This window comes from Hyla sarda, unplaced genomic scaffold (genome assembly GCF_029499605.1).
Source record: "Hyla sarda isolate aHylSar1 unplaced genomic scaffold, aHylSar1.hap1 scaffold_1386, whole genome shotgun sequence".
NCBI lineage: Eukaryota > Metazoa > Chordata > Amphibia > Anura > Hylidae > Hyla > Hyla sarda.
Window position 1 is genome coordinate 21,615 of NW_026608015.1, and position 25,149 is coordinate 46,763.

Consider the following 25,149-nt stretch of genomic DNA (forward strand, 5'->3'; position numbering starts at 1 on the left):
TGTGCTGGCTACTCAAATGATCCAATTAAGGAGGCCATTTAGTCAGCAGCAGCAGAAGTCCTGTGCCTGGACGCTCCAACAGCGGCCAGACACAAGCAGAAGCAGCAGAAGCAGCAGCAGCAGCACCACCTTTTGTTTTTTGGCTGCAGCAGCAAGGCCCACAGGGCTGGCTAGCTGGCTAGCCAGCAAGCAGGTAGCAATGAAAGTAGGAATCTTTCTTTTTAACCCTGTAAGGGGGTGGTGCACTGTACCCGAAGATACTGCCATATCGGGTCAATGCATAGGGCGACGGAAGCAAGCTTCGAAATCGGCCCCCGTTCTCAAAAATCCATTTAATATATGGTCCCCAGATAGGGGACGTATCAGATATTAAACTGATAAGAACAGATACTACACTTGATCTTAGCCAAAAGGCCGAGAAGCGATAACCGTGAAAGGGGCGGGCCCAACAAGGTCCCCTTCATGGGCACTATCACTGCTTGCTGTCAGGGAGGCTGCCAGACAATTTTCCATGCACACTCTGGGCTGGGGGGCAGTCAACCACCAGTACACACAGCAGAACCTAAACCCATACCATTATTGCTAAGCAGCAAGACAGGGGCCCATTGCACTCCCACGGGGCCTTTTTAAATGCAATCCATAACCCGGATTTGCCAGGAACCCTTCTTACTCCTCCTACTTGCATGTGACACTGGGCTTAGGATCTGCATAGGAAACACACACACAAGCACACACCTACCTTTGTTGCCTGCAGATGCCTCCTTGGCTGTCCCCAAACGGTATCAAACCAACACCCACGGGAAGCTGTAAGCATAGAGGACATGCCTGCACCCCATTGGACTTACCTGTGTGGGTTAAATCCGGGTTATTTGACAACCTATGGCGGTGATGGTTCTGCTCAGGCAGAGCAGTGCTGATGCTCCTCATAAAGCTGTCGCTGCTGTGAAGGTTCTAGGTGACATCACAAATCCCTATGGTTACATACACAACAAAGCTGGGTTGTTGTTGTTTACACTCTGCAAGGCCTGTGGAAGTCAGTGACATCATAGCACTGTAGTTCTGAGGGTTCTAGATGGATGCAACAATCTCCTGTTGCTTCTATGAAGGCCATAATAGACGACATCACCAAACAGCTCCATAGTCACATACACAGCAAAGGAGAGATGTTGTTTACACCTAGTGATGTCAGTGGTATTGAGTGACATCACAGCACAGTGCTAAGGCTCCTGGGCCTGGACACAGCAGCGGCTGCAATATCTCAACGGAGAATACGTTTATATATATGTGTGTGTGTGCGCGTATATATATATATATATATATATATATATATATATATATTTCTCCGCCGAAATCACTTTTAAACCCATTTCCACCTTTTTTTCCCTTCTCTTCCTCTTACTTTTTTTTCAAGTTTTTTTACGTTTTTCTCCTTTTCGCCTCTTTTCTGGGCGTATTATTCTTCTTTTTCTTCTTTTTTTTCGTCTAATGCATACCCCATCAGTGCAGCAATGCTTATTCAATACCGCCAGCAGATGGAGACACTGGGGGATAATTTTCTAAGGATTTATACTGATTTTTCCTGTCTGAATTTGTCGCACAGAAAGTTGCAGGCCAAATATGTGTGACATTTCTGCGACTTTAGCTTCTAGAGCATTTTTACAACATTATACATAGGTGCTGAATACATAAAAAGCGACTGTTCAGCGACAGACAAGTCGCATCGGCTGAAAGTAGGCCAGAATGTCAGTCCATGTTGGAGCAGGTTTAGATACAGTCTAAAGTATAGATCTCAAAGTCTGTGCACAGAATTTAGCAAGGGCCTCGCACCTTCTGATGCATCAGGTAGGTGCACAATAGCATAGCCTAACCCTCTGTACTTTGGTCTATATTGATGCGGGACATAGACAGCCAGCTGATGACCAATCCATTAGTGCAATGGATGGCTGGAAGCATTTGTCTTTGCCTTTGCAATACCACAGAAGCAATGCATGGTCAATGTACAGCAATGACACACCTGTGTGAACAGCCAGGAGACCCCCCCCCCCCCCATGTTATGTTACATAGTTACATAGTTAGTACGGTCGAAAAAAGACATATGTCCATCAAGTTCAACCAGGGAATTAAGGGGTAGGGGTGTGGCGCGATATTGGGGAAGGGATGAGATTTTATATTTCTTCATAAGCATTAATCTTATTTTGTCAATTAGGAACATTCAGCACCCACCCGCTATCAAGGCAGCTGCCTATCATGTCATGCCCTACCTGCACAGGTGTGCTGGCTACTCAAATGATCCAATTAAGGAGGCCATTTAGTCAGCAGCAGCAGAAGTCCTGTGCCTGGACGCTCCAACAGCGGCCAGACACAAGCAGAAGCAGCAGAAGCAGCAGCAGCAGCACCACCTTTTGTTTTTTGGCTGCAGCAGCAAGGCCCACAGGGCTGGCTAGCTGGCTAGCCAGCAAGCAGGTAGCAATGAAAGTAGGAATCTTTCTTTTTAACCCTGTAAGGGGGTGGTGCACTGTACCCGAAGATACTGCCATATCGGGTCAATGCATAGGGCGACGGAAGCAAGCTTCGAAATCGGCCCCCGTTCTCAAAAATCCATTTAATATATGGTCCCCAGATAGGGGACGTATCAGATATTAAACTGATAAGAACAGATACTACACTTGATCTTAGCCAAAAGGCCGAGAAGCGATAACCGTGAAAGGGGCGGGCCCAACAAGGTCCCCTTCATGGGCACTATCACTGCTTGCTGTCAGGGAGGCTGCCAGACAATTTTCCATGCACACTCTGGGCTGGGGGGCAGTCAACCACCAGTACACACAGCAGAACCTAAACCCATACCATTATTGCTAAGCAGCAAGACAGGGGCCCATTGCACTCCCACGGGGCCTTTTTAAATGCAATCCATAACCCGGATTTGCCAGGAACCCTTCTTACTCCTCCTACTTGCATGTGACACTGGGCTTAGGATCTGCATAGGAAACACACACACAAGCACACACCTACCTTTGTTGCCTGCAGATGCCTCCTTGGCTGTCCCCAAACGGTATCAAACCAACACCCACGGGAAGCTGTAAGCATAGAGGACATGCCTGCACCCCATTGGACTTACCTGTGTGGGTTAAATCCGGGTTATTTGACAACCTATGGCGGTGATGGTTCTGCTCAGGCAGAGCAGTGCTGATGCTCCTCATAAAGCTGTCGCTGCTGTGAAGGTTCTAGGTGACATCACAAATCCCTATGGTTACATACACAACAAAGCTGGGTTGTTGTTGTTTACACTCTGCAAGGCCTGTGGAAGTGAGTGACATCATAGCACTGTAGTTCTGAGGGTTCTAGATGGATGCAACAATCTCCTGTTGCTTCTATGAAGGCCATAATAGACGACATCACCAAACAGCTCCATAGTCACATACACAGCAAAGGAGAGATGTTGTTTACACCTAGTGATGTCAGTGGTATTGAGTGACATCACAGCACAGTGCTAAGGCTCCTGGGCCTGGACACAGCAGCGGCTGCAATATCTCAACGGAGAATACGTTTATATATATGTGTGTGTGTGCGCGTATATATATATATATATATATATATATTTCTCCGCCGAAATCACTTTTAAACCCATTTCCACCTTTTTTTCCCTTCTCTTCCTCTTACTTTTTTTTCACGTTTTTTTACGTTTTTCTCCTTTTCGCCTCTTTTCTGGGCGTATTATTCTTCTTTTTCTTCTTTTTTTTCGTCTAATGCATACCCCATCAGTGCAGCAATGCTTATTCAATACCGCCAGCAGATGGAGACACTGGGGGATAATTTTCTAAGGATTTATACTGATTTTTCCTGTCTGAATTTGTCGCACAGAAAGTTGCAGGCCAAATATGTGTGACATTTCTGCGACTTTAGCTTCTAGAGCATTTTTACAACATTATACATAGGTGCTGAATACATAAAAAGCGACTGTTCAGCGACAGACAAGTCGCATCGGCTGAAAGTAGGCCAGAATGTCAGTCCATGTTGGAGCAGGTTTAGATACAGTCTAAAGTATAGATCTCAAAGTCTGTGCACAGAATTTAGCAAGGGCCTCGCACCTTCTGATGCATCAGGTAGGTGCACAATAGCATAGCCTAACCCTCTGTACTTTGGTCTATATTGATGCGGGACATAGACAGCCAGCTGATGACCAATCCATTAGTGCAATGGATGGCTGGAAGCATTTGTCTTTGCCTTTGCAATACCACAGAAGCAATGCATGGTCAATGTACAGCAATGACACACCTGTGTGAACAGCCAGGAGACCCCCCCCCCCCCATGTTATGTTACATAGTTACATAGTTAGTACGGTCGAAAAAAGACATATGTCCATCAAGTTCAACCAGGGAATTAAGGGGTAGGGGTGTGGCGCGATATTGGGGAAGGGATGAGATTTTATATTTCTTCATAAGCATTAATCTTATTTTGTCAATTAGGAACATTCAGCACCCACCCGCTATCAAGGCAGCTGCCTATCATGTCATGCCCTACCTGCACAGGTGTGCTGGCTACTCAAATGATCCAATTAAGGAGGCCATTTAGTCAGCAGCAGCAGAAGTCCTGTGCCTGGACGCTCCAACAGCGGCCAGACACAAGCAGAAGCAGCAGAAGCAGCAGCAGCAGCACCACCTTTTGTTTTTTGGCTGCAGCAGCAAGGCCCACAGGGCTGGCTAGCTGGCTAGCCAGCAAGCAGGTAGCAATGAAAGTAGGAATCTTTCTTTTTAACCCTGTAAGGGGGTGGTGCACTGTACCCGAAGATACTGCCATATCGGGTCAATGCATAGGGCGACGGAAGCAAGCTTCGAAATCGGCCCCCGTTCTCAAAAATCCATTTAATATATGGTCCCCAGATAGGGGACGTATCAGATATTAAACTGATAAGAACAGATACTACACTTGATCTTAGCCAAAAGGCCGAGAAGCGATAACCGTGAAAGGGGCGGGCCCAACAAGGTCCCCTTCATGGGCACTATCACTGCTTGCTGTCAGGGAGGCTGCCAGACAATTTTCCATGCACACTCTGGGCTGGGGGGCAGTCAACCACCAGTACACACAGCAGAACCTAAACCCATACCATTATTGCTAAGCAGCAAGACAGGGGCCCATTGCACTCCCACGGGGCCTTTTTAAATGCAATCCATAACCCGGATTTGCCAGGAACCCTTCTTACTCCTCCTACTTGCATGTGACACTGGGCTTAGGATCTGCATAGGAAACACACACACAAGCACACACCTACCTTTGTTGCCTGCAGATGCCTCCTTGGCTGTCCCCAAACGGTATCAAACCAACACCCACGGGAAGCTGTAAGCATAGAGGACATGCCTGCACCCCATTGGACTTACCTGTGTGGGTTAAATCCGGGTTATTTGACAACCTATGGCGGTGATGGTTCTGCTCAGGCAGAGCAGTGCTGATGCTCCTCATAAAGCTGTCGCTGCTGTGAAGGTTCTAGGTGACATCACAAATCCCTATGGTTACATACACAACAAAGCTGGGTTGTTGTTGTTTACACTCTGCAAGGCCTGTGGAAGTGAGTGACATCATAGCACTGTAGTTCTGAGGGTTCTAGATGGATGCAACAATCTCCTGTTGCTTCTATGAAGGCCATAATAGACGACATCACCAAACAGCTCCATAGTCACATACACAGCAAAGGAGAGATGTTGTTTACACCTAGTGATGTCAGTGGTATTGAGTGACATCACAGCACAGTGCTAAGGCTCCTGGGCCTGGACACAGCAGCGGCTGCAATATCTCAGCGGAGAATACGTTTATATATATGTGTGTGTGTGCGCGTATATATATATATATATATATATATATATATATATATATATATATTTCTCCGCCGAAATCACTTTTAAACCCATTTCCACCTTTTTTTCCCTTCTCTTCCTCTTACTTTTTTTTCACGTTTTTTTACGTTTTTCTCCTTTTCGCCTCTTTTCTGGGCGTATTATTCTTCTTTTTCTTCTTTTTTTTCGTCTAATGCATACCCCATCAGTGCAGCAATGCTTATTCAATACCGCCAGCAGATGGAGACACTGGGGGATAATTTTCTAAGGATTTATACTGATTTTTCCTGTCTGAATTTGTCGCACAGAAAGTTGCAGGCCAAATATGTGTGACATTTCTGCGACTTTAGCTTCTAGAGCATTTTTACAACATTATACATAGGTGCTGAATACATAAAAAGCGACTGTTCAGCGACAGACAAGTCGCATCGGCTGAAAGTAGGCCAGAATGTCAGTCCATGTTGGAGCAGGTTTAGATACAGTCTAAAGTATAGATCTCAAAGTCTGTGCACAGAATTTAGCAAGGGCCTCGCACCTTCTGATGCATCAGGTAGGTGCACAATAGCATAGCCTAACCCTCTGTACTTTGGTCTATATTGATGCGGGACATAGACAGCCAGCTGATGACCAATCCATTAGTGCAATGGATGGCTGGAAGCATTTGTCTTTGCCTTTGCAATACCACAGAAGCAATGCATGGTCAATGTACAGCAATGACACACCTGTGTGAACAGCCAGGAGACCCCCCCCCCCCCCCCATGTTATGTTACATAGTTACATAGTTAGTACGGTCGAAAAAAGACATATGTCCATCAAGTTCAACCAGGGAATTAAGGGGTAGGGGTGTGGCGCGATATTGGGGAAGGGATGAGATTTTATATTTCTTCATAAGCATTAATCTTATTTTGTCAATTAGGAACATTCAGCACCCACCCGCTATCAAGGCAGCTGCCTATCATGTCATGCCCTACCTGCACAGGTGTGCTGGCTACTCAAATGATCCAATTAAGGAGGCCATTTAGTCAGCAGCAGCAGAAGTCCTGTGCCTGGACGCTCCAACAGCGGCCAGACACAAGCAGAAGCAGCAGAAGCAGCAGCAGCAGCAAGGCCCACAGGGCTGGCTAGCTGGCTAGCCAGCAAGCAGGTAGCAATGAAAGTAGGAATCTTTCTTTTTAACCCTGTAAGGGGGTGGTGCACTGTACCCGAAGATACTGCCATATCGGGTCAATGCATAGGGCGACGGAAGCAAGCTTCGAAATCGGCCCCCGTTCTCAAAAATCCATTTAATATATGGTCCCCAGATAGGGGACGTATCAGATATTAAACTGATAAGAACAGATACTACACTTGATCTTAGCCAAAAGGCCGAGAAGCGATAACCGTGAAAGGGGCGGGCCCAACAAGGTCCCCTTCATGGGCACTATCACTGCTTGCTGTCAGGGAGGCTGCCAGACAATTTTCCATGCACACTCTGGGCTGGGGGGCAGTCAACCACCAGTACACACAGCAGAACCTAAACCCATACCATTATTGCTAAGCAGCAAGACAGGGGCCCATTGCACTCCCACGGGGCCTTTTTAAATGCAATCCATAACCCGGATTTGCCAGGAACCCTTCTTACTCCTCCTACTTGCATGTGACACTGGGCTTAGGATCTGCATAGGAAACACACACACAAGCACACACCTACCTTTGTTGCCTGCAGATGCCTCCTTGGCTGTCCCCAAACGGTATCAAACCAACACCCACGGGAAGCTGTAAGCATAGAGGACATGCCTGCACCCCATTGGACTTACCTGTGTGGGTTAAATCCGGGTTATTTGACAACCTATGGCGGTGATGGTTCTGCTCAGGCAGAGCAGTGCTGATGCTCCTCATAAAGCTGTCGCTGCTGTGAAGGTTCTAGGTGACATCACAAATCCCTATGGTTACATACACAACAAAGCTGGGTTGTTGTTGTTTACACTCTGCAAGGCCTGTGGAAGTGAGTGACATCATAGCACTGTAGTTCTGAGGGTTCTAGATGGATGCAACAATCTCCTGTTGCTTCTATGAAGGCCATAATAGACGACATCACCAAACAGCTCCATAGTCACATACACAGCAAAGGAGAGATGTTGTTTACACCTAGTGATGTCAGTGGTATTGAGTGACATCACAGCACAGTGCTAAGGCTCCTGGGCCTGGACACAGCAGCGGCTGCAATATCTCAACGGAGAATACGTTTATATATATGTGTGTGTGTGCGCGTATATATATATATATATATATATATATATATATATATATTTCTCCGCCGAAATCACTTTTAAACCCATTTCCACCTTTCTCCGCCGAAATCACTTTTAAACCCATTTCCACCTTTTTTTCCCTTCTCTTCCTCTTACTTTTTTTTCACGTTTTTTTACGTTTTTCTCCTTTTCGCCTCTTTTCTGGGCGTATTATTCTTCTTTTTCTTCTTTTTTTTCGTCTAATGCATACCCCATCAGTGCAGCAATGCTTATTCAATACCGCCAGCAGATGGAGACACTGGGGGATAATTTTCTAAGGATTTATACTGATTTTTCCTGTCTGAATTTGTCGCACAGAAAGTTGCAGGCCAAATATGTGTGACATTTCTGCGACTTTAGCTTCTAGAGCATTTTTACAACATTATACATAGGTGCTGAATACATAAAAAGCGACTGTTCAGCGACAGACAAGTCGCATCGGCTGAAAGTAGGCCAGAATGTCAGTCCATGTTGGAGCAGGTTTAGATACAGTCTAAAGTATAGATCTCAAAGTCTGTGCACAGAATTTAGCAAGGGCCTCGCACCTTCTGATGCATCAGGTAGGTGCACAATAGCATAGCCTAACCCTCTGTACTTTGGTCTATATTGATGCGGGACATAGACAGCCAGCTGATGACCAATCCATTAGTGCAATGGATGGCTGGAAGCATTTGTCTTTGCCTTTGCAATACCACAGAAGCAATGCATGGTCAATGTACAGCAATGACACACCTGTGTGAACAGCCAGGAGACCCCCCCCCCCCCCCCCATGTTATGTTACATAGTTACATAGTTAGTACGGTCGAAAAAAGACATATGTCCATCAAGTTCAACCAGGGAATTAAGGGGTAGGGGTGTGGCGCGATATTGGGGAAGGGATGAGATTTTATATTTCTTCATAAGCATTAATCTTATTTTGTCAATTAGGAACATTCAGCACCCACCCGCTATCAAGGCAGCTGCCTATCATGTCATGCCCTACCTGCACAGGTGTGCTGGCTACTCAAATGATCCAATTAAGGAGGCCATTTAGTCAGCAGCAGCAGAAGTCCTGTGCCTGGACGCTCCAACAGCGGCCAGACACAAGCAGAAGCAGCAGAAGCAGCAGCAGCAGCACCACCTTTTGTTTTTTGGCTGCAGCAGCAAGGCCCACAGGGCTGGCTAGCTGGCTAGCCAGCAAGCAGGTAGCAATGAAAGTAGGAATCTTTCTTTTTAACCCTGTAAGGGGGTGGTGCACTGTACCCGAAGATACTGCCATATCGGGTCAATGCATAGGGCGACGGAAGCAAGCTTCGAAATCGGCCCCCGTTCTCAAAAATCCATTTAATATATGGTCCCCAGATAGGGGACGTATCAGATATTAAACTGATAAGAACAGATACTACACTTGATCTTAGCCAAAAGGCCGAGAAGCGATAACCGTGAAAGGGGCGGGCCCAACAAGGTCCCCTTCATGGGCACTATCACTGCTTGCTGTCAGGGAGGCTGCCAGACAATTTTCCATGCACACTCTGGGCTGGGGGGCAGTCAACCACCAGTACACACAGCAGAACCTAAACCCATACCATTATTGCTAAGCAGCAAGACAGGGGCCCATTGCACTCCCACGGGGCCTTTTTAAATGCAATCCATAACCCGGATTTGCCAGGAACCCTTCTTACTCCTCCTACTTGCATGTGACACTGGGCTTAGGATCTGCATAGGAAACACACACACAAGCACACACCTACCTTTGTTGCCTGCAGATGCCTCCTTGGCTGTCCCCAAACGGTATCAAACCAACACCCACGGGAAGCTGTAAGCATAGAGGACATGCCTGCACCCCATTGGACTTACCTGTGTGGGTTAAATCCGGGTTATTTGACAACCTATGGCGGTGATGGTTCTGCTCAGGCAGAGCAGTGCTGATGCTCCTCATAAAGCTGTCGCTGCTGTGAAGGTTCTAGGTGACATCACAAATCCCTATGGTTACATACACAACAAAGCTGGGTTGTTGTTGTTTACACTCTGCAAGGCCTGTGGAAGTGAGTGACATCATAGCACTGTAGTTCTGAGGGTTCTAGATGGATGCAACAATCTCCTGTTGCTTCTATGAAGGCCATAATAGACGACATCACCAAACAGCTCCATAGTCACATACACAGCAAAGGAGAGATGTTGTTTACACCTAGTGATGTCAGTGGTATTGAGTGACATCACAGCACAGTGCTAAGGCTCCTGGGCCTGGACACAGCAGCGGCTGCAATATCTCAACGGAGAATACGTTTATATATATGTGTGTGTGTGCGCGTATATATATATATATATATATATATATATATATATATATATATATTTCTCCGCCGAAATCACTTTTAAACCCATTTCCACCTTTTTTTCCCTTCTCTTCCTCTTACTTTTTTTTCACGTTTTTTTACGTTTTTCTCCTTTTCGCCTCTTTTCTGGGCGTATTATTCTTCTTTTTCTTCTTTTTTTTCGTCTAATGCATACCCCATCAGTGCAGCAATGCTTATTCAATACCGCCAGCAGATGGAGACACTGGGGGATAATTTTCTAAGGATTTATACTGATTTTTCCTGTCTGAATTTGTCGCACAGAAAGTTGCAGGCCAAATATGTGTGACATTTCTGCGACTTTAGCTTCTAGAGCATTTTTACAACATTATACATAGGTGCTGAATACATAAAAAGCGACTGTTCAGCGACAGACAAGTCGCATCGGCTGAAAGTAGGCCAGAATGTCAGTCCATGTTGGAGCAGGTTTAGATACAGTCTAAAGTATAGATCTCAAAGTCTGTGCACAGAATTTAGCAAGGGCCTCGCACCTTCTGATGCATCAGGTAGGTGCACAATAGCATAGCCTAACCCTCTGTACTTTGGTCTATATTGATGCGGGACATAGACAGCCAGCTGATGACCAATCCATTAGTGCAATGGATGGCTAGAAGCATTTGTCTTTGCCTTTGCAATACCACAGAAGCAATGCATGGTCAATGTACAGCAATGACACACCTGTGTGAACAGCCAGGAGACCCCCCCCCCCCCCCCCCCCCCATGTTATGTTACATAGTTACATAGTTAGTACGGTCGAAAAAAGACATATGTCCATCAAGTTCAACCAGGGAATTAAGGGGTAGGGGTGTGGCGCGATATTGGGGAAGGGATGAGATTTTATATTTCTTCATAAGCATTAATCTTATTTTGTCAATTAGGAACATTCAGCACCCACCCGCTATCAAGGCAGCTGCCTATCATGTCATGCCCTACCTGCACAGGTGTGCTGGCTACTCAAATGATCCAATTAAGGAGGCCATTTAGTCAGCAGCAGCAGAAGTCCTGTGCCTGGACGCTCCAACAGCGGCCAGACACAAGCAGAAGCAGCAGAAGCAGCAGCAGCAGCACCACCTTTTGTTTTTTGGCTGCAGCAGCAAGGCCCACAGGGCTGGCTAGCTGGCTAGCCAGCAAGCAGGTAGCAATGAAAGTAGGAATCTTTCTTTTTAACCCTGTAAGGGGGTGGTGCACTGTACCCGAAGATACTGCCATATCGGGTCAATGCATAGGGCGACGGAAGCAAGCTTCGAAATCGGCCCCCGTTCTCAAAAATCCATTTAATATATGGTCCCCAGATAGGGGACGTATCAGATATTAAACTGATAAGAACAGATACTACACTTGATCTTAGCCAAAAGGCCGAGAAGCGATAACCGTGAAAGGGGCGGGCCCAACAAGGTCCCCTTCATGGGCACTATCACTGCTTGCTGTCAGGGAGGCTGCCAGACAATTTTCCATGCACACTCTGGGCTGGGGGGCAGTCAACCACCAGTACACACAGCAGAACCTAAACCCATACCATTATTGCTAAGCAGCAAGACAGGGGCCCATTGCACTCCCACGGGGCCTTTTTAAATGCAATCCATAACCCGGATTTGCCAGGAACCCTTCTTACTCCTCCTACTTGCATGTGACACTGGGCTTAGGATCTGCATAGGAAACACACACACAAGCACACACCTACCTTTGTTGCCTGCAGATGCCTCCTTGGCTGTCCCCAAACGGTATCAAACCAACACCCACGGGAAGCTGTAAGCATAGAGGACATGCCTGCACCCCATTGGACTTACCTGTGTGGGTTAAATCCGGGTTATTTGACAACCTATGGCGGTGATGGTTCTGCTCAGGCAGAGCAGTGCTGATGCTCCTCATAAAGCTGTCGCTGCTGTGAAGGTTCTAGGTGACATCACAAATCCCTATGGTTACATACACAACAAAGCTGGGTTGTTGTTGTTTACACTCTGCAAGGCCTGTGGAAGTGAGTGACATCATAGCACTGTAGTTCTGAGGGTTCTAGATGGATGCAACAATCTCCTGTTGCTTCTATGAAGGCCATAATAGACGACATCACCAAACAGCTCCATAGTCACATACACAGCAAAGGAGAGATGTTGTTTACACCTAGTGATGTCAGTGGTATTGAGTGACATCACAGCACAGTGCTAAGGCTCCTGGGCCTGGACACAGCAGCGGCTGCAATATCTCAACGGAGAATACGTTTATATATATGTGTGTGTGTGCGCGTATATATATATATATATATATATATATATATATATATTTCTCCGCCGAAATCACTTTTAAACCCATTTCCATCTTTTTTTCCCTTCTCTTCCTCTTACTTTTTTTTCACGTTTTTTTACGTTTTTCTCCTTTTCGCCTCTTTTCTGGGCGTATTATTCTTCTTTTTCTTCTTTTTTTTCGTCTAATGCATACCCCATCAGTGCAGCAATGCTTATTCAATACCGCCAGCAGATGGAGACACTGGGGGATAATTTTCTAAGGATTTATACTGATTTTTCCTGTCTGAATTTGTCGCACAGAAAGTTGCAGGCCAAATATGTGTGACATTTCTGCGACTTTAGCTTCTAGAGCATTTTTACAACATTATACATAGGTGCTGAATACATAAAAAGCGACTGTTCAGCGACAGACAAGTCGCATCGGCTGAAAGTAGGCCAGAATGTCAGTCCATGTTGGAGCAGGTTTAGATACAGTCTAAAGTATAGATCTCAAAGTCTGTGCACAGAATTTAGCAAGGGCCTCGCACCTTCTGATGCATCAGGTAGGTGCACAATAGCATAGCCTAACCCTCTGTACTTTGGTCTATATTGATGCGGGACATAGACAGCCAGCTGATGACCAATCCATTAGTGCAATGGATGGCTGGAAGCATTTGTCTTTGCCTTTGCAATACCACAGAAGCAATGCATGGTCAATGTACAGCAATGACACACCTGTGTGAACAGCCAGGAGACCCCCCCCCCCCCCCCCCCCCCATGTTATGTTACATAGTTACATAGTTAGTACGGTCGAAAAAAGACATATGTCCATCAAGTTCAACCAGGGAATTAAGGGGTAGGGGTGTGGCGCGATATTGGGGAAGGGATGAGATTTTATATTTCTTCATAAGCATTAATCTTATTTTGTCAATTAGGAACATTCAGCACCCACCCGCTATCAAGGCAGCTGCCTATCATGTCATGCCCTACCTGCACAGGTGTGCTGGCTACTCAAATGATCCAATTAAGGAGGCCATTTAGTCAGCAGCAGCAGAAGTCCTGTGCCTGGACGCTCCAACAGCGGCCAGACACAAGCAGAAGCAGCAGAAGCAGCAGCAGCAGCACCACCTTTTGTTTTTTGGCTGCAGCAGCAAGGCCCAAAGGGCTGGCTAGCTGGCTAGCCAGCAAGCAGGTAGCAATGAAAGTAGGAATCTTTCTTTTTAACCCTGTAAGGGGGTGGTGCACTGTACCCGAAGATACTGCCATATCGGGTCAATGCATAGGGCGACGGAAGCAAGCTTCGAAATCGGCCCCCGTTCTCAAAAATCCATTTAATATATGGTCCCCAGATAGGGGACGTATCAGATATTAAACTGATAAGAACAGATACTACACTTGATCTTAGCCAAAAGGCCGAGAAGCGATAACCGTGAAAGGGGCGGGCCCAACAAGGTCCCCTTCATGGGCACTATCACTGCTTGCTGTCAGGGAGGCTGCCAGACAATTTTCCATGCACACTCTGGGCTGGGGGGCAGTCAACCACCAGTACACACAGCAGAACCTAAACCCATACCATTATTGCTAAGCAGCAAGACAGGGGCCCATTGCACTCCCACGGGGCCTTTTTAAATGCAATCCATAACCCGGATTTGCCAGGAACCCTTCTTACTCCTCCTACTTGCATGTGACACTGGGCTTAGGATCTGCATAGGAAACACACACACAAGCACACACCTACCTTTGTTGCCTGCAGATGCCTCCTTGGCTGTCCCCAAACGGTATCAAACCAACACCCACGGGAAGCTGTAAGCATAGAGGACATGCCTGCACCCCATTGGACTTACCTGTGTGGGTTAAATCCGGGTTATTTGACAACCTATGGCGGTGATGGTTCTGCTCAGGCAGAGCAGTGCTGATGCTCCTCATAAAGCTGTCGCTGCTGTGAAGGTTCTAGGTGACATCACAAATCCCTATGGTTACATACACAACAAAGCTGGGTTGTTGTTGTTTACACTCTGCAAGGCCTGTGGAAGTGAGTGACATCATAGCACTGTAGTTCTGAGGGTTCTAGATGGATGCAACAATCTCCTGTTGCTTCTATGAAGGCCATAATAGACGACATCACCAAACAGCTCCATAGTCACATACACAGCAAAGGAGAGATGTTGTTTACACCTAGTGATGTCAGTGGTATTGAGTGACATCACAGCACAGTGCTAAGGCTCCTGGGCCTGGACACAGCAGCGGCTGCAATATCTCAACGGAGAATACGTTTATATATATGTGTGTGTGTGCGCATATATATATATATATATATATATATATATATATATATATATATATATATTTCTCCGCCGAAATCACTTTTAAACCCATTTCCACCTTTTTTTCCCTTCTCTTCCTCTTACTTTTTTTTCACGTTTTTTTACGTTTTTCTCCTTTTCGCCTCTTTTCTGGGCGTATTATTCTTCTTTTTCTTCTTTTTTTTCGTCTAATGCATACCCCATCAGTGCAGCAATGCTTATTCAATACCGCCAGCAGATGGAGACACTGGGGGATAATTTTCTAAGGATTTATACTGATTTTTCCTGTCTGAATTTGTCGCACAGAAAGTTGCAGGCCAAATATGTGTGACATTTCTGCGACTTTAGCTTCTAGAGCATTTTTACAACATTATACATAGGTGCTGAATACATAAAAAGCGACTGTTCAGCGACAGACAAGTCGCATCGGCTGAAAGTAGGCCAGAATGTCAGTCCATGTTGGAGCAGGTTTAGATACAGTCTAAAGTATAGATCTCAAAGTCTGTGCACAGAATTTAGCAAGGGCCTCGCACCTTCTGATGCATCAGGTAGGTGCACAATAGCATAGCCTAACCCTCTGTACTTTGGTCTATATTGATGCGGGACATAGACAGCCAGCTGATGACCAATCCATTAGTGCAATGGATGGCTGGAAGCATTTGTCTTTGCCTTTGCAATACCACAGAAGCAATGCATGGTCAATGTACAGCAATGACACACCTGTGTGAACAGCCAGGAGACCCCCCCCCCCCCCCATGTTATGTTACATAGTTACATAGTTAGTACGGTCGAAAAAAGACATATGTCCATCAAGTTCAACCAGGGAATTAAGGGGTAGGGGTGTGGCGCGATATTGGGGAAGGGATGAGATTTTATATTTCTTCATAAGCATTAATCTTATTTTGTCAATTAGGAACATTCAGCACCCACCCGCTATCAAGGCAGCTGCCTATCATGTCATGCCCTACCTGCACAGGTGTGCTGGCTACTCAAATGATCCAATTAAGGAGGCCATTTAGTCAGCAGCAGCAGAAGTCCTGTGCCTGGACGCTCCAACAGCGGCCAGACACAAGCAGAAGCAGCAGAAGCAGCAGCAGCAGCACCACCTTTTGTTTTTTGGCTGCAGCAGCAAGGCCCACAGGGCTGGCTAGCTGGCTAGCCAGCAAGCAGGTAGCAATGAAAGTAGGAATCTTTCTTTTTAACCCTGTAAGGGGGTGGTGCACTGTACCCGAAGATACTGCCATATCGGGTCAATGCATAGGGCGACGGAAGCAAGCTTCGAAATCGGCCCCCGTTCTCAAAAATCCATTTAATATATGGTCCCCAGATAGGGGACGTATCAGATATTAAACTGATAAGAACAGATACTACACTTGATCTTAGCCAAAAGGCCGAGAAGCGATAACCGTGAAAGGGGCGGGCCCAACAAGGTCCCCTTCATGGGCACTATCACTGCTTGCTGTCAGGGAGGCTGCCAGACAATTTTCCATGCACACTCTGGGCTGGGGGGCAGTCAACCACCAGTACACACAGCAGAACCTAAACCCATACCATTATTGCTAAGCAGCAAGACAGGGGCCCATTGCACTCCCACGGGGCCTTTTTAAATGCAATCCATAACCCGGATTTGCCAGGAACCCTTCTTACTCCTCCTACTTGCATGTGACACTGGGCTTAGGATCTGCATAGGAAACACACACACAAGCACACACCTACCTTTGTTGCCTGCAGATGCCTCCTTGGCTGTCCCCAAACGGTATCAAACCAACACCCACGGGAAGCTGTAAGCATAGAGGACATGCCTGCACCCCATTGGACTTACCTGTGTGGGTTAAATCCGGGTTATTTGACAACCTATGGCGGTGATGGTTCTGCTCAGGCAGAGCAGTGCTGATGCTCCTCATAAAGCTGTCGCTGCTGTGAAGGTTCTAGGTGACATCACAAATCCCTATGGTTACATACACAACAAAGCTGGGTTGTTGTTGTTTACACTCTGCAAGGCCTGTGGAAGTGAGTGACATCATAGCACTGTAGTTCTGAGGGTTCTAGATGGATGCAACAATCTCCTGTTGCTTCTATGAAGGCCATAATAGACGACATCACCAAACAGCTCCATAGTCACATACACAGCAAAGGAGAGATGTTGTTTACACCTAGTGATGTCAGTGGTATTGAGTGACATCACAGCACAGTGCTAAGGCTCCTGGGCCTGGACACAGCAGCGGCTGCAATATCTCAACGGAGAATACGTTTATATATATGTGTGTGTGTGCGCGTATATATATATATATATATATATATATATATATATATATATATATATACTCCGCCGAAATCACTTTTAAACCCATTTCCACCTTTTTTTCCCTTCTCTTCCTCTTACTTTTTTTTCACGTTTTTTTACGTTTTTCTCCTTTTCGCCTCTTTTCTGGGCGTATTATTCTTCTTTTTCTTCTTTTTTTTCGTCTAATGCATACCCCATCAGTGCAGCAATGCTTATTCAATACCGCCAGCAGATGGAGACACTGGGGGATAATTTTCTAAGGATTTATACTGATTTTTCCTGTCTGAATTTGTCGCACAGAAAGTTGCAGGCCAAATATGTGTGACATTTCTGCGACTTTAGCTTCTAGAGCATTTTTACAACATTATACATAGGTGCTGAATACATAAAAAGCGACTGTTCAGCGACAGACAAGTCGCATCGGCTGAAAGTAGGCCAGAATGTCAGTCCATGTTGGAGCAGGTTTAGATACAGTCTAAAGTATAGATCTCAAAGTCTGTGCACAGAATTTAGCAAGGGCCTCGCACCTTCTGATGCATCAGGTAGGTGCACAATAGCATAGCCTAACCCTCTGTACTTTGGTCTATATTGATGCGGGACATAGACAGCCAGCTGATGACCAATCCATTAGTGCAATGGATGGCTGGAAGCATTTGTCTTTGCCTTTGCAATACCACAGAAGCAATGCATGGTCAATGTACAGCAATGACACACCTGTGTGAACAGCCAGGAGACCCCCCCCCCCCCCATGTTATGTTACATAGTTACATAGTTAGTACGGTCGAAAAAAGACATATGTCCATCAAGTTCAACCAGGGAATTAAGGGGTAGGGGTGTGGCGCGATATTGGGGAAGGGATGAGATTTTATATTTCTTCATAAGCATTAATCTTATTTTGTCAATTAGGAACATTCAGCACCCACCCGCTATCAAGGCAGCTGCCTATCATGTCATGCCCTACCTGCACAGGTGTGCTGGCTACTCAAATGATCCAATTAAGGAGGCCATTTAGTCAGCAGCAGCAGAAGTCCTGTGCCTGGACGCTCCAACAGCGGCCAGACACAAGCAGAAGCAGCAGAAGCAGCAGCAGCAGCAGCAGCAGCACCACCTTTTGTTTTTTGGCTGCAGCAGCAAGGCCCACAGGGCTGGCTAGCTGGCTAGCCAGCAAGCAGGTAGCAATGAAAGTAGGAATCTTTCTTTTTAACCCTGTAAGGGGGTGGTGCACTGTACCCGAAGATACTGCCATATCGGGTCAATGCATAGGGCGACGGAAGCAAGCTTCGAAATCGGCCCCCGTTCTCAAAAATCCATTTAATATATGGTCCCCAGATAGGGGACGTATCAGATATTAAACTGATAAGAACAGATACTACACTTGATCTTAGCCAAAAGGCCGAGAAGCGATAACCGTGAAAGGGGCGGGCCCAACAAGGTCCCCTTCATGGGCACTATCACTGCTTGCTGTCAGGGAGGCTGCCAGACAATTTTCCATGCACACTCTGGGCTGGGGGGCAGTCAACCACCAGTACACACAGCAGAACCTAAACCCATACCATTATTGCTAAGCAGCAAGACAGGGGCCCATTGCACTCCCACGGGGCCTTTTTAAATGCAATCCATAACCCGGATTTGCCAGGAACCCTTCTTACTCCTCCTACTTGCATGTGACACTGGGCTTAGGATCTGCATAGGAAACACACACACAAGCACACACCTACCTTTGTTGCCTGCAGATGCCTCCTTGGCTGTCCCCAAACGGTATCAAACCAACACCCACGGGAAGCTGTAAGCATAGAGGACATGCCTGCACCCCATTGGACTTACCTGTGTGGGTTAAATCCGGGTTATTTGACAACCTATGGCGGTGATGGTTCTGCTCAGGCAGAGCAGTGCTGATGCTCCTCATAAAGCTGTCGCTGCTGTGAAGGTTCTAGGTGACATCACAAATCCCTATGGTTACATACACAACAAAGCTGGGTTGTTGTTGTTTACACTCTGCAAGGCCTGTGGAAGTGAGTGACATCATAGCACTGTAGTTCTGAGGGTTCTAGATGGATGCAACAATCTCCTGTTGCTTCTATGAAGGCCATAATAGACGACATCACCAAACAGCTCCATAGTCACATACACAGCAAAGGAGAGATGTTGTTTACACCTAGTGATGTCAGTGGTATTGAGTGACATCACAGCACAGTGCTAAGGCTCCTGGGCCTGGACACAGCAGCGGCTGCAATATCTCAACGGAGAATACGTTTATATATATGTGTGTGTGTGCGCGTATATATATATATATATATATATATATATATATATATATATATATTTCTCCGCCGAAATCACTTTTAAACCCATTTCCACCTTTTTTTCCCTTCTCTTCCTCTTACTTTTTTTTCACGTTTTTTTACGTTTTTCTCCTTTTCGCCTCTTTTCTGGGCGTATTATTCTTCTTTTTCTTCTTTTTTTTCGTCTAATGCATACCCCATCAGTGCAGCAATGCTTATTCAATACCGCCAGCAGATGGAGACACTGGGGGATAATTTTCTAAGGATTTATACTGATTTTTCCTGTCTGAATTTGTCGCACAGAAAGTTGCAGGCCAAATATGTGTGACATTTCTGCGACTTTAGCTTCTAGAGCATTTTTACAACATTATACATAGGTGCTGAATACATAAAAAGCGACTGTTCAGCGACAGACAAGTCTCATCGGCTGAAAGTAGGCCAGAATGTCAGTCCATGTTGGAGCAGGTTTAGATACAGTCTAAAGTATAGATCTCAAAGTCTGTGCACAGAATTTAGCAAGGGCCTCGCACCTTCTGATGCATCAGGTAGGTGCACAATAGCATAGCCTAACCCTCTGTACTTTGGTCTATATTGATGCGGGACATAGACAGCCAGCTGATGACCAATCCATTAGTGCAATGGATGGCTGGAAGCATTTGTCTTTGCCTTTGCAATACCACAGAAGCAATGCATGGTCAATGTACAGCAATGACACACCTGTGTGAACAGCCAGGAGACCCCCCCCCCCCCCCCATGTTATGTTACATAGTTACATAGTTAGTACGGTCGAAAAAAGACATATGTCCATCAAGTTCAACCAGGGAATTAAGGGGTAGGGGTGTGGCGCGATATTGGGGAAGGGATGAGATTTTATATTTCTTCATAAGCATTAATCTTATTTTGTCAATTAGGAACATTCAGCACCCACCCGCTATCAAGGCAGCTGCCTATCATGTCATGCCCTACCTGCACAGGTGTGCTGGCTACTCAAATGATCCAATTAAGGAGGCCATTTAGTCAGCAGCAGCAGAAGTCCTGTGCCTGGACGCTCCAACAGCGGCCAGACACAAGCAGAAGCAGCAGAAGCAGCAGCAGCAGCACCACCTTTTGTTTTTTGGCTGCAGCAGCAAGGCCCACAGGGCTGGCTAGCTGGCTAGCCAGCAAGCAGGTAGCAATGAAAGTAGGAATCTTTCTTTTTAACCCTGTAAGGGGGTGGTGCACTGTACCCGAAGATACTGCCATATCGGGTCAATGCATAGGGCGACGGAAGCAAGCTTCGAAATCGGCCCCCGTTCTCAAAAATCCATTTAATATATGGTCCCCAGATAGGGGACGTATCAGATATTAAACTGATAAGAACAGATACTACACTTGATCTTAGCCAAAAGGCCGAGAAGCGATAACCGTGAAAGGGGCGGGCCCAACAAGGTCCCCTTCATGGGCACTATCACTGCTTGCTGTCAGGGAGGCTGCCAGACAATTTTCCATGCACACTCTGGGCTGGGGGGCAGTCAACCACCAGTACACACAGCAGAACCTAAACCCATACCATTATTGCTAAGCAGCAAGACAGGGGCCCATTGCACTCCCACGGGGCCTTTTTAAATGCAATCCATAACCCGGATTTGCCAGGAACCCTTCTTACTCCTCCTACTTGCATGTGACACTGGGCTTAGGATCTGCATAGGAAACACACACACAAGCACACACCTACCTTTGTTGCCTGCAGATGCCTCCTTGGCTGTCCCCAAACGGTATCAAACCAACACCCACGGGAAGCTGTAAGCATAGAGGACATGCCTGCACCCCATTGGACTTACCTGTGTGGGTTAAATCCGGGTTATTTGACAACCTATGGCGGTGATGGTTCTGCTCAGGCAGAGCAGTGCTGATGCTCCTCATAAAGCTGTCGCTGCTGTGAAGGTTCTAGGTGACATCACAAATCCCTATGGTTACATACACAACAAAGCTGGGTTGTTGTTGTTTACACTCTGCAAGGCCTGTGGAAGTGAGTGACATCATAGCACTGTAGTTCTGAGGGTTCTAGATGGATGCAACAATCTCCTGTTGCTTCTATGAAGGCCATAATAGACGACATCACCAAACAGCTCCATAGTCACATACACAGCAAAGGAGAGATGTTGTTTTTACACCTAGTGATGTCAGTGGTATTGAGTGACATCACAGCACAGTGCTAAGGCTCCTGGGCCTGGACACAGCAGCGGCTGCAATATCTCAACGGAGAATACGTTTATATATATGTGTGTGTGTGCGCGTATATATATATATATATATATATATATATATATATATATATATATATATATATTCTCCGCCGAAATCACTTTTAAACCCATTTCCACCTTTTTTTCCCTTCTCTTCCTCTTACTTTTTTTTCACGTTTTTTTACGTTTTTCTCCTTTTCGCCTCTTTTCTGGGCGTATTATTCTTCTTTTTCTTCTTTTTTTTCGTCTAATGCATACCCCATCAGTGCAGCAATGCTTATTCAATACCGCCAGCAGATGGAGACACTGGGGGATAATTTTCTAAGGATTTATACTGATTTTTCCTGTCTGAATTTGTCGCACAGAAAGTTGCAGGCCAAATATGTGTGACATTTCTGCGACTTTAGCTTCAAGAGCATTTTTACAACATTATACATAGGTGCTGAATACATAAAAAGCGACTGTTCAGCGACAGACAAGTCGCATCGGCTGAAAGTAGGCCAGAATGTCAGTCCATGTTGGAGCAGGTTTAGATACAGTCTAAAGTATAGATCTCAAAGTCTGTGCACAGAATTTAGCAAGGGCCTCGCACCTTCTGATGCATCAGGTAGGTGCACAATAGCATAGCCTAACCCTCTGTACTTTGGTCTATATTGATGCGGGACATAGACAGCCAGCTGATGACCAATCCATTAGTGCAATGGATGGCTGGAAGCATTTGTCTTTGCCTTTGCAATACCACAGAAGCAATGCATGGTCAATGTACAGCAATGACACACCTGTGTGAACAGCCAGGAGACCCCCCCCCCCCCCCCATGTTATGTTACATAGTTACATAGTTAGTACGGTCGAAAAAAGACATATGTCCATCAAGTTCAACCAGGGAATTAAGGGGTAGGGGTGTGGCGCGATATTGGGGAAGGGATGAGATTTTATATTTCTTCATAAGCATTAATCTTATTTTGTCAATTAGGAACATTCAGCACCCACCCGCTATCAAGGCAGCTGCCTATCATGTCATGCCCTACCTGCACAGGTGTGCTGGCTACTCAAATGATCCAATTAAGGAGGCCATTTAGTCAGCAGCAGCAGAAGTCCTGTGCCTGGACGCTCCAACAGCGGCCAGACACAAGCAGAAGCAGCAGAAGCAGCAGCAGCAGCACCACCTTTTGTTTTTTGGCTGCAGCAGCAAGGCCCACAGGGCTGGCTAGCTGGCTAGCCAGCAAGCAGGTAGCAATGAAAGTAGGAATCTTTCTTTTTAACCCTGTAAGGGGGTGGTGCACTGTACCCGAAGATACTGCCATATCGGGTCAATGCATAGGGCGACGGAAGCAAGCTTCGAAATCGGCCCCCGTTCTCAAAAATCCATTTAATATATGGTCCCCAGATAGGGGACGTATCAGATATTAAACTGATAAGAACAGATACTACACTTGATCTTAGCCAAAAGGCCGAGAAGCGATAACCGTGAAAGGGGCGGGCCCAACAAGGTCCCCTTCATGGGCACTATCACTGCTTGCTGTCAGGGAGGCTGCCAGACAATTTTCCATGCACACTCTGGGCTGGGGGGCAGTCAACCACCAGTACACACAGCAGAACCTAAACCCATACCATTATTGCTAAGCAGCAAGACAGGGGCCCATTGCACTCCCACGGGGCCTTTTTAAATGCAATCCATAACCCGGATTTGCCAGGAACCCTTCTTACTCCTCCTACTTGCATGTGACACTGGGCTTAGGATCTGCATAGGAAACACACACACAAGCACACACCTACCTTTGTTGCCTGCAGATGCCTCCTTGGCTGTCCCCAAACGGTATCAAACCAACACCCACGGGAAGCTGTAAGCATAGAGGACATGCCTGCACCCCATTGGACTTACCTGTGTGGGTTAAATCCGGGTTATTTGACAACCTATGGCGGTGATGGTTCTGCTCAGGCAGAGCAGTGCTGATGCTCCTCATAAAGCTGTCGCTGCTGTGAAGGTTCTAGGTGACATCACAAATCCCTATGGTTACATACACAACAAAGCTGGGTTGTTGTTGTTTACACTCTGCAAGGCCTGTGGAAGTGAGTGACATCATAGCACTGTAGTTCTGAGGGTTCTAGATGGATGCAACAATCTCCTGTTGCTTCTATGAAGGCCATAATAGACGACATCACCAAACAGCTCCATAGTCACATACACAGCAAAGGAGAGATGTTGTTTACACCTAGTGATGTCAGTGGTATTGAGTGACATCACAGCACAGTGCTAAGGCTCCTGGGCCTGGACACAGCAGCGGCTGCAATATCTCAACGGAGAATACGTTTATATATATGTGTGTGTGTGCGCGTATATATATATATATATATATATATATATATATATTTCTCCGCCGAAATCACTTTTAAACCCATTTCCACCTTTTTTTCCCTTCTCTTCCTCTTACTTTTTTTTCACGTTTTTTTACGTTTTTCTCCTTTTCGCCTCTTTTCTGGGCGTATTATTCTTCTTTTTCTTCTTTTTTTTCGTCTAATGCATACCCCATCAGTGCAGCAATGCTTATTCAATACCGCCAGCAGATGGAGACACTGGGGGATAATTTTCTAAGGATTTATACTGATTTTTCCTGTCTGAATTTGTCGCACAGAAAGTTGCAGGCCAAATATGTGTGACATTTCTGCGACTTTAGCTTCTAGAGCATTTTTACAACATTATACATAGGTGCTGAATACATAAAAAGCGACTGTTCAGCGACAGACAAGTCGCATCGGCTGAAAGTAGGCCAGAATGTCAGTCCATGTTGGAGCAGGTTTAGATACAGTCTAAAGTATAGATCTCAAAGTCTGTGCACAGAATTTAGCAAGGGCCTCGCACCTTCTGATGCATCAGGTAGGTGCACAATAGCATAGCCTAACCCTCACCCTCTGTACTTTGGTCTATATTGATGCGGGACATAGACAGCCAGCTGATGACCAATCCATTAGTGCAATGGATGGCTGGAAGCATTTGTCTTTGCCTTTGCAATACCACAGAAGCAATGCATGGTCAATGTACAGCAATGACACACCTGTGTGAACAGCCAGGAGACCCCCCCCCCCCCCCCATGTTATGTTACATAGTTACATAGTTAGTACGGTCGAAAAAAGACATATGTCCATCAAGTTCAACCAGGGAATTAAGGGGTAGGGGTGTGGCGCGATATTGGGGAAGGGATGAGATTTTATATTTCTTCATAAGCATTAATCTTATTTTGTCAATTAGGAACATTCAGCACCCACCCGCTATCAAGGCAGCTGCCTATCATGTCATGCCCTACCTGCACAGGTGTGCTGGCTACTCAAATGATCCAATTAAGGAGGCCATTTAGTCAGCAGCAGCAGAAGTCCTGTGCCTGGACGCTCCAACAGCGGCCAGACACAAGC

General features: G+C 46.1%; 11 non-coding genes across 11 annotated transcripts; all 11 read right to left on the minus strand.

Annotated features, from left to right (window-relative positions):
- Positions 1 to 235: 235 nt before the first annotated feature.
- On the minus strand, positions 236 to 426 carry LOC130306642 (U2 spliceosomal RNA). Its single transcript, XR_008855971.1, has one exon. It is a non-coding gene; the product is annotated as a U2 spliceosomal RNA (small nuclear RNA).
- Positions 427 to 2,505: 2,079 nt separating this feature from the next.
- On the minus strand, positions 2,506 to 2,696 carry LOC130306643 (U2 spliceosomal RNA). The gene has a single exon (XR_008855972.1). It is a non-coding gene; the product is annotated as a U2 spliceosomal RNA (small nuclear RNA).
- A 2,066-nt stretch (positions 2,697 to 4,762) lies between these two features.
- LOC130306644 (U2 spliceosomal RNA) lies at positions 4,763 to 4,953 on the minus strand. Its single transcript, XR_008855973.1, has one exon. It is a non-coding gene; the product is annotated as a U2 spliceosomal RNA (small nuclear RNA).
- Positions 4,954 to 7,011: 2,058 nt separating this feature from the next.
- LOC130306645 (U2 spliceosomal RNA) lies at positions 7,012 to 7,202 on the minus strand. The gene has a single exon (XR_008855974.1). It is a non-coding gene; the product is annotated as a U2 spliceosomal RNA (small nuclear RNA).
- A 2,119-nt stretch (positions 7,203 to 9,321) lies between these two features.
- LOC130306646 (U2 spliceosomal RNA) lies at positions 9,322 to 9,512 on the minus strand. The gene has a single exon (XR_008855975.1). It is a non-coding gene; the product is annotated as a U2 spliceosomal RNA (small nuclear RNA).
- A 2,093-nt stretch (positions 9,513 to 11,605) lies between these two features.
- LOC130306647 (U2 spliceosomal RNA) lies at positions 11,606 to 11,796 on the minus strand. The gene has a single exon (XR_008855976.1). It is a non-coding gene; the product is annotated as a U2 spliceosomal RNA (small nuclear RNA).
- Positions 11,797 to 13,881: 2,085 nt separating this feature from the next.
- Positions 13,882 to 14,072, minus strand: LOC130306649 (U2 spliceosomal RNA). Its single transcript, XR_008855978.1, has one exon. It is a non-coding gene; the product is annotated as a U2 spliceosomal RNA (small nuclear RNA).
- Positions 14,073 to 16,162: 2,090 nt separating this feature from the next.
- On the minus strand, positions 16,163 to 16,353 carry LOC130306650 (U2 spliceosomal RNA). The gene has a single exon (XR_008855979.1). It is a non-coding gene; the product is annotated as a U2 spliceosomal RNA (small nuclear RNA).
- Positions 16,354 to 18,448: 2,095 nt separating this feature from the next.
- LOC130306651 (U2 spliceosomal RNA) lies at positions 18,449 to 18,639 on the minus strand. The gene has a single exon (XR_008855980.1). It is a non-coding gene; the product is annotated as a U2 spliceosomal RNA (small nuclear RNA).
- Positions 18,640 to 20,726: 2,087 nt separating this feature from the next.
- Positions 20,727 to 20,917, minus strand: LOC130306652 (U2 spliceosomal RNA). The gene has a single exon (XR_008855981.1). It is a non-coding gene; the product is annotated as a U2 spliceosomal RNA (small nuclear RNA).
- A 2,096-nt stretch (positions 20,918 to 23,013) lies between these two features.
- Positions 23,014 to 23,204, minus strand: LOC130306653 (U2 spliceosomal RNA). Its single transcript, XR_008855982.1, has one exon. It is a non-coding gene; the product is annotated as a U2 spliceosomal RNA (small nuclear RNA).
- Positions 23,205 to 25,149: the final 1,945 nt, after the last annotated feature.